The sequence below is a fragment of the Equus quagga genome, chromosome 3 (assembly GCF_021613505.1).
Source record: "Equus quagga isolate Etosha38 chromosome 3, UCLA_HA_Equagga_1.0, whole genome shotgun sequence".
NCBI classification, from domain to species: Eukaryota; Metazoa; Chordata; class Mammalia; order Perissodactyla; family Equidae; genus Equus; species Equus quagga.
Window position 1 is genome coordinate 33,774,610 of NC_060269.1, and position 9,849 is coordinate 33,784,458.

At 39.9% G+C, this 9,849-nt stretch overlaps 1 protein-coding gene across 1 annotated transcript in view; it reads left to right on the forward strand.

Moving 5' to 3' along the window:
- MMAA (metabolism of cobalamin associated A) overlaps positions 1-9,849 on the forward strand; it is a 24,200-nt gene continuing 14,351 nt past the window's right edge. The window contains exon 1 of the mRNA XM_046657517.1: positions 1-20. The gene's annotated coding sequence lies outside the window, so the exon portion shown is untranslated. The remainder of the gene's footprint in view (positions 21-9,849) is intronic.

Consider the following 9,849-nt stretch of genomic DNA (forward strand, 5'->3'; position numbering starts at 1 on the left):
CCGCACTTCCGGAGGCCTGGGTGAGTGAGTATGGGGCGGGGGTTGCGCGCGGCGTCCAGAGCCCTCGCTGGGCTCCCCACCCCGGCGTCGGGGGCGCCCCCTGGAGGCTTTGGGGTCGGGGAAGGAAAGGGAGACTTGCTGAATTGGATGATATTGGGGGTGCGGGATGTGTGTGGACAGGCAGACGTCAGCAAGATGGGTTCAAACAGAAGATTTGTTGTTTTTTCCTTAAAAAAGAAACGCTCTGTTCAGTGTTAAAATTTTTTCATCATTTTGGGCACGTTTGTGGCCTTACCGTTGTGCCACAGGAAGGAGGTTTTGGTAAGGCTGTTCGTTCCTTGCTGCTGCCAAACCTGGCCAATGGTTAACCAGAGAATGGGTTGGAGAAAGGTCCAGTGTAACTACTGCCGAGAGTGAAATTAAAACTCTTCTTTTATGGGATAAAATCCAGGATATAAAATCGGGTTCAAACTGAAAGTCACAAACAGTTATCTAGGTTCTGTCAAATCTGTGCCGGGCCCGGGTTAGGTCTCCTCCAGCAGACGTAGTGTATTCAAATAATTCGTATTTCTCTTTAGAAATTGAAAGGCAACCTAAGCCAAAATGATATGATAAAATTTCTTATTTTATTACTTTTCTTAAGAGGTCTGCCCTAATACAGACACTTTGGAAAATAGACAAAAAACAGACTGCTATAGTTTTCCCAACTTGGTAGAAAAACGTTTCCAAAAGGCCTTTGCAGATTCTTAATCATCTTGGAGTCGGTCGTCCACAACGTGGAAAATGTTCTTTTATATAGTAAACATATTGTTTTGTGTTAAAGCTAATAGGAATTAAAAAAAAAAAGACAGGAATAAGTCAGTTCTTTTATGGGCCATATTCTATTAGGAGAGACAAAAAACAAAGGTGAAAAGTTCCATAACCGTAAGAATGGTAAGTCAGTTTGAGTTATTTGAAGATGTCTAAAGAAAGCCTGTATTTGGCATGGAAAGTGCTGGCAAGTGCTTGAAATGTTTGCGCCTCAAACGATTGTTGCCATGTTGAAATGTGGGTCCCTCATACACAGATCTGATTTTCTCCACACAAATCCAAAATCTATATTTTTATGTGATTTTTCTTGATTTTTCATGTTGTTGGCAACCTATTCAGTTACGCACTCATACGCCCTCCGTGGGCAGGAACAGCCAGTTTGTGACCTCTGCAGATTACCACCTGAGTATTCAGAAATAATTGAAATTAAAGGAGGAAAAAATTCCTGGAAACTGTGTTAGGAAACATTGGCATTTAAGCCGAGTGGTTGGGAGAGGTGTCATAGAGAAGGAAGGATATGACAGGTGAGTAAAATCTCAGTTGGGGAAGTAAGTGGCAGTTTTGGAAGATAATGAGTAAACTCTCCTTAGAAGAGCTCTGAGAAGGCAAGTGCAGTAAATGGAAGAAAACTGGTTTGGGAAACCCTACAACGCCAGACTGGACTTTACCCTAGGGCAGTGATTCTCAAACTTGAGTATACATCAGGATCCCGTGGAAGGCTCATGAAAAGAGATTGCTGGCCCCCACCTTCAGAGTTTCTGATTCAGCAGGTCTGTGGTGGCGCCCCCGAGAATGTCCATTTTTCTCTCTTTAATTCTCAGTTGAAGCTGCTGTTGCTTCTCTGGGGACCACACTTTGAGAACTGTTGTCCTAGGGTGTGGGGAACTATTGCAGGAATTCCAGGTGGGTAGTAAGGAGATCACATTCTCAGTTCAACATGAGTCTTGCTTTGAAGTCCAAGATGGAGGACTGCGGAGGGGGAAAGAGAGAAAAGAAGTTTCCTTATAGTTAATTAGCACATGGTGCTTGATGCCAGGACTCTGCTAGGCTGTCTCATGCAGTCTGTTTTATACTCAGTATGACCCTGATGTGTAGGTCTTAATATTTTCATATGGAGAGTACTAGAGATTGCCCAGGTCCTTGAGCTAGTCTCAGAACTCCCCAACACTAGTTCAGATTTGAACTAGAGTGGTAGATGTGGAAAGAAATCAAAATGTTTAATGGTGACGGAATTTAGAAAAATAGAGACTTCCCAAGCAGATTGAAACCTAAAAGTAGAAATTGGGAAATCGGAGTCTTAAGTGGAAAAGTGATAAAAGGTAAAGTGGACAGAGAACTTTAGAATATTCCCTGCATGGATTCAGTATGTGTTCTGTATTACTCTTATAAAACAATGACCTATTTAAAAGTTGCTTGTTTAAAAAGTCATTCTGCTCCACTAAAATTTCCTGAAATTATTTGAAAAGGAGAAAGTAAAGCCTTCTGTGGGGTAGTGGGAGATGGTAAACAGATTAATAGCATCTGACAGCTTATCTTCAAATCAAAAGTGATTAGCATTGAGAAATGGAAACACATGGTGTAACACTGCATTGCCTGTATGAACTGTGCTGCACCGCAGACACTGACCTAATGTATTGATTTTGGAAATCCTGTACGATTTTTCTTGCCGGAGTCGTTATTGAAATTGAGAATATTCATTGGATCAATTTCAAGACAAATATCCCAAGTCAGACTAACTGCTGCTGAGCAAATTTTTAATGAAGGAAAACATCCATATATTGAAATCAGACTTTAAAAAGAAAGTCCTTAAGATATATATATTTACTGTAAAATCTAGAAAAATGTATGTTTTCAAACATTGATTAACTGAGTAATCAGCATAATGGAGTTATTGATCCATGCAAAATTATAGCACTCATTCATTTATCCTGTGAGCATTTAACTATGCGGTAGATACAAAGATAACTCACAGTCTAGGAAGACTGACATCTTAAAAAATGATCACAAAACAATGGGATCAGCACTATAATAGAGGCATGTGACCAGTACCTGATGACAAGACATAAGAGTGACAAATGAAGGGATGTGGAAAGGAGGCCGGGGAACTGATTATAGAGGAGGAGACACTTCAGTTGATTCTTGAAGGCTGAGGAGGATTTGTGAGATGATTAAGGAGAGAAGGGCATTCCAATCAGAAGAAACATCATAGACAATGGCCAAAATGGATGGAGAGTGTGGCTTTTTCTGGGACCTGTGTGCAAATCAGAATAGTTACAGCAATGTGGTAAAAGTGGAGGAGGGGACTGAATTAAGTTGGAGAGGTGGATAAGAGCACTCATAATGAGTATGAAATATATATGTGATGACTGTCTTAGCTAGATTGTCAACTTCATGATGTTAGGAGCCATGTTGGACCCATATACCAATGTACTCCAAGGCCTAGCATAGTGCCTAGCAAGTAGTAGGTTCTCAATAAATAATTGCTGAATGAATGAATGGCTGAATCACAGAAAAACTTTTTTTTTTTTTTACAGATAAGGCAGAGGGAACTTTAACTATTTTAAGCAGAGGAGTATTATAGTCAGATTTACATTTTATGAGGATAAGTGGCAATCTGGAGATGAATTAATAATGGTCACAGAGATGGCTATAGTGGTTTAGGGTTTTTCAAACTTAAGGTTGTGCCCATTGGTAGGTTGCAATCTACATTAGATACACAGAGTGTATCGCGTGTAATGGAGGTAAGTAATGTTTTGTGAAATTTTTGTTTCAGTTATATGCCTGATGTGAGTGTATTTCTTCCTGTGGATCAAAGCTTGAAAGCCATGATAGTAGAGAAATGGGGGAATGAGGGTGGAGAGGAGGGAATGGATATTAAAGATATTATGGAGGACAACAAATGTGAGTCTTAAAATGCTGCTCTCCATGTGAACCTTGCAGGGGAGCAGTGCACTTACCAACCCATTTCAGGATTTCTGCCCACCTGATTTTCATTATATATTCATAAAATGACATTCTGATTTATTAGGAATGGCAGTGCTGAGTTATCTTATTGAATGTTGTAAATGCTGCAGAATTTCTCTTGTACTTTGGTAAGCTCAGCTTAAAATTGTAGGATGAAACCATACTCTCAGGAATCATGAAAATTCACTGAAACAGTTTGATTTGATTATTGGCCAAATTCTTTGATTTCTTTCCATAAGAAAGCAGGAAAAGATGCTTAGATACACGAGCCGGTGGGAAGTCCTTCCTGCCTCCGTGATTTTGCCACTCTAGGACACCTAGTCTGTTCTGCCTGTGACAAAAACATAAAGGTGGAAAGTTGCTGAGTTATATTGGCTTTTAAAAATTTTATGGACTCCTTTAAAATCTGGTTGATTGGTTAAATTAATGGGTTTAAATATGTTATGCATGTAGTTGTCGGGTGTGACTTATTCTCTGTGGAGTGAAAATTTTAAATATTTTAGAAATTTGGTCTGTTCTGTCACCTAATACATTATTGGGATCTCCTGATAAGGTTCGCATAGAAAATGTAAACTAATTTTTCATTTTGGCCTAAGCAAAAAAACAAAGAAAGAAAATGAAGATAAGCAGCCTGCCATATTCAAATGTAAAGGGTTATTTGGTGTTCCCTTGATGTGACATGACATCACTCCTCTTTTTATACAACAATCTAAAGTTGACACCATATAGATCTGGATTTATGAAATCCATAGTTTTTCCCAAGTTCTGCCCCTCGTTCTGAGGCCTTGGTCAATCAGCCTCACCTTACTGAGCCTCACCTGTAAAATGGAATCTTGTCTCCTGTTGGGAGGCTTAGCCGAGGAAATGCAGGCACAATATCTCACACGTAATAAATATTCAATAAAAGGTGGCAGCTATTGCTCTGCCGTTCAGATGGGCCCCAGGGTTTAGGGGTACCACGAAAATCCGCCCACAGGGAGGTTTGAAGGCGTAAAAACCTAGAATTATATACATCTGGATAGCTTTTTTGGTTTTAGCAAAAAAATGGAGTAAAATGGTATCATCCTTTCCTGGTTCTTTCTTTTCACTTAAAAACCTTTTAAGATTTGTATTGGCCTCAGAGGGCAGAGAACTTCACAATCCCAAATTGTGATAAACCCTGCAATACAAACCATAAGCTTGTCAGATAGTTGGCATGGATCTTCTGAGAAAGACTGCAATTCAATTGTGGTAAGATATCACTATTCTAAATGTTAGAGCAATCTATATACTAATTATTAGACAATTTTTATCCATCTCGTTTATTTAGGGAATGTTATTGCTTGCATTATTCTAGGTGGACATATTTTCATCTAGTAAAGCTCTTGTTACTGGGTTTTGATTCCTTACAAACTTATCTTTCTATTTTGGAAGATCAGTTAGATTTTGCCTTGATTCAACACAGGAAACTTAGAAGATAGAATGTTTTTGCTAAAAAATTCTCAGATCACACAGGTTAAGATTGTTACTCAAATGTTTCTTTATAGTATAGTAAATCAACAAAAAGTGGATAGAGCATCTACTCGTGAACCTTAAAAAAAATTATTAACAGATTACTGTACCAAGCACTGTGCTAGATTCTGAGGAATAGTAAGATATTGTCCTTTGGGAGGATTGTCAGCTGAGGGATGAGAATTGGTGAGGAGGGGTTTATAAATAGATAAATTAGAAAACAAGATGACAAATACTCTACCTGAGATGTGAACAGAAGGCTGTGGAGCACAGAGAACAGTTGACTGCCTGGGAAAAGTGGGGGAAGATGTGTCTTAAAAGAGGTGATATTTGAACTGAGTTTGTCAGGCAAAAAAGTGGAAGATATGCATTCTGGACACTTAATTTTTATTATAGCATCTAGATAGTTTTAAAAAAATCTGCCATGCTCAAAAATAGTTACTACCTCATGTACATCCCATTATTTCAGAGTACTACTGAACTTCAAATCTTAACGTGATTCTGATAGAATCTCTGTGCATACAAGTATAGCTAAAACACGATTATCACTTTTTTCACCTTGCATATAATTCTTTTTACTAGGTTTTTGAGTATATATGCAAATTTTATGTCTAATTTAGAAACTGACATTTAAGTATACATTGAATGTAATGCTGATGATCACAATAACTGGTTAAATTAAGGACTCATCCTGTTTGATTCTCATATTATGAAGAAATCCAAATGCAGAAGGAAGCAAGTTACAGGTTATGGCAAAGATAAAAATTAAATCATGAATAGTTATTTGACAATTCTCATTAAAATTAGGAAAATTCTAAATTTCATCTTAAAAAATTTTTGTGTATGGTTTCTTGTTTCTTTGTTACCACGGCCACTGCATTAGCTTTCTTTTGCTGCTATAACAAACTGCCACAAACTCAATGGTTTAAAACAACACAAATTTATTATCCTACAGTTCGTAAGATCAGAAGTCTCTGACATGGGTCTCACTGGGATAAAATCAAGGCATCAGTAGTGATGCAGGCTCAGCGAGCCAAGGAGTCAAAAGAAAGATTTCTTGGACTCTTAACGTCTGGCAGTAGTGCTCCTTTATTCAGAGAATAGCATGGAGTAAAATGGGGCCAGGACCCATGGGCAGAAAAGAGCTGTAATGTGTTGAGGGTTAGAGCTAAATTTATAAGGCATAGGTATGTGAGTGATTTCTTTACAAGACAAAGGAAAGATGCTGAAAAAAATCATTAAAATGGTATCAGTGCAGGTGGGGTCTGGTTAGTGGGTGGTCCTGTAACTTTAGATAAGAATCAGATCGGGGCCAGCCCGGTGGCACAGCTGTTAAGTTCACACTTTCTGCTTCTCTTCTCAGCAGCCCAGGGTTCGCAGGTTCGGATCCCGGGTACAGACATGGCACTGCTTGGCAAGCCATGCTGTTGTATGCGTCCTGCGTATAAAGTAGAGGAAGATGGGCATGGATGTTAGCTCAGGGCCAGGCTTCCTCAGCAAAAAGAGGAGGATTGGTGGTAGTTAGGTCAGGGATGATTTTCGTCAAAAAAAAAAGAAAAAAGAATCAGATCGGATTAAGTCAGGATGTGCTGTGCTTCCCAGAGGATGCTATAGATCAGTATGTAGGGCAGGATTCCTTGGGCTTCTCCCTGGGGCAGCCTTGATGATCCTCATCATGTAGCACTCCTAGAGGCCTTAGGGGAGAATCCGTTTCCTAGCCTTTTCTCCTGCAGGCTGCCTGCATTCCATGGCTCTCGACCCTTATTACTCCAGTCTTCAAAGCTGGCAAGGGTGGGTTGAGTCCTCCTCACATGACATCACTCTGCTCAGCTCTTCTACCCCTCTCTTCCTTTTGAAAGGACCTTGGTGATAACATTGGGCCCCCCTAGATAATTCAGGATAATCTTTTTATCTTAAAGTCAGCTGATTAGCAACCTTAATTCCATTTACAACTTTAATTCCCTTAGCCTTATAACACATTCACAGGTTCCAGAAATTAGGACGTGGACATCTTTGGGGCACCGTTTTTCTGCCTACCACAGTAACATATGCCTCCTTTAAAAAATCAGAAAAAGATGATCAGCCAAAAAACAACATGTAAGCACCATAATACCACTCATCTGTAGACAAAGTTAACACTTTGACATATGTGTTCCTTCTGTGTGTGTGGATAAATTTTATGAAATGTGGTGTCACACCTCCTCTTTATCTCCAGTCACTCTTTTGGTAATCTTTTTAGTCTCATGGATTTAAATGACACCTAAACACTGATGATTCTCAAATTTACATCTCAGCTCTGACCTCTTCCTGAGACTGGTAAATGCAACTGCCTACTCAGGATCCCACCTGGATATTTAGTAGGCATTTTAAATGTAATGTATCTGAAGCTGAATGCCTGATCTTACATCAAACTTGCCTCCCACAGTCTTCCCCAGCTCATTAAAGGGTAATTCCGTCTTTGCTGTTGACAAATAAAAATGGCAAGCAATAGAATATATTGGAGAATATGAGGAAGCCATTTGGTGTAAACCTAATTCGGCCTGACCTTGTCTTTCCAATAGGGCCTGACCGCGGCCATTGAGCATGCATTGTATATTTGCTTTAGAGATTCCCTATGGCAAGAACAAAGGCCCTTAAGATAAAGGTGCAACTTCCCTCCCCCTCCTAACGTTGGCATTCCCTTAAGGATTAAGCATCTTTCCTTAGGCTAGGAACTGATTACTGTGCTCACCTGTGACCACCCAGCTCGAGACAATAGGCTTGCCTCCTGCTACGCCCTCTGAGATAGCAGACCCACTACCTGCTGTGTCCATCAAGCGCTGTGCTGACAGGGCAATCTTGTGACTATTGTGGGAGCGACATTTCAATCATATGTGAAACGTCCTGTTTGGGGGTATATAACCACTCTGTATACCTCACTCCCTTGGTGCCCTTTCTTCCTTCAGGAAGAAAGGCCCCGGGCCATGGTCCTCAGATTTCAGCTCAGAATAAACTCACCCAAATTTTCATTTATAGATTGGTTATGGATTATTTTCGTCGACACTGTGAATCAGGATAAAACCTGTGCCTTATCCTTGATTGCTCTCTTTCTCTCCCGTCCCACATCTCATTTAATAGCAGGTCCTTTGGAATTCATCCAGAATCTGATTTAACACTGCCCTCACCTGGTCCAAGTCATCCTCATCTCTCATCTGCATTATTGCAGTAGTCTCTTAGCTGGTCTTCCCGTTTCTGTTCTTGCGTCCCCATCAGATCCCTTTAAAACAGAAGTCAAATCAGGTTCCTCTCTGTCCCATGGCTTCCCATCTCACTCAAAATTAAAGTCCTTCCAGTCATCTAGAAGGAAAGCCCTATATCTGAGCCCCTCTTTGACTGTCTCTCTTACACTTTCCCTCTTGCTTACTCAGGTCCAGCCACATTGGCTTCCTTATTTATATGTCTGTTGTCTGTCTTCCCTTACTGTGATGTTAGCCTCATGAGGGCAAGAACTTTTGTTCTATTTTGTTTTGGTATCCCAAGTTCTAGACTATTGCAAGACACATGGTAAATGCTCAAATATTGAATGAATGCTTTATAGTCTTGTTTCTCTCTCTCTCTTTCTCAGTACATTAATTTGCTCTTTTTTGAACATGGCTTTGTTGGGTAACAAGAGGTAGTCATGGTAAGACTTGTTAATTAAAGGGCACACTTTAAATAGTTGTAATTTTTTTGTAGACTGCATATGACGACATCTCCCATACAGGAGAACAGGACTGGGTTTCGTAATAAAAATGTTCTGTATCCTAGTTAACATTTCCTCTTTCTCTGTTCTTTGGCTCCTCCTGCTGCCGCCGCCCTCATTGCACACTGAAAATGCTTCTTTCTTACTTTGGGAGGGGCAGAGTTACTAATACCTATTTCCCTTTTAGCCAAAGGACTTCTCTTTTATTCTAAAATAATTTATTAAGAAAAAAATGCCACAGAGAGTCAAGAGACCTGGCTTTGAGTCCTGGCCCTGCCACTATCTGTGACCATAGTCACCTAACTCGCTCTTGGTTTCCCCTTCTTAAATGAGAATAATAGTAACTAACTGTCCTCATAGAATTGTCCGAGAAAATAAAGTGAAATAAAGTATTTTAAATTGGTTTATAAACTCTGGAGTGACAGGCAAGTGGGAAATGAAACAAGTTAAGATCAGCAGCATTTTTTTTTTTTTTTTTTTTTGGAACAATTACAGTGTGCCAGCCTCCATGGCAAGCTTTAAGGATTCTAATGTGGACAAGAAAATCTTGAATCTGGCTTCTCTTTTCTGTTCCTTGATGTCTTGCCTAAGTCCAGGTCCTCATCATCTCCTTTGAGTCTTTGCTGGGGTTTCCTAAACTTGGCTCCGTGTTTTCAGAGTTTAATCAATCTTGACTTCTCGCCACTGCTCCTGGTGTTATCTCCTACAAACCAAAGTTGATTATGTCACTCACCTCCATAATTCCTGTGGTTTCTTCACTGCCAACAAGACACAATCTAGTTCCTTGGCCTCAATTCACATTCTGGTCCAGTCTCACATCCTATCACTGGTTCCATGTATGCACCAGGTGTCTGCCTCACTGA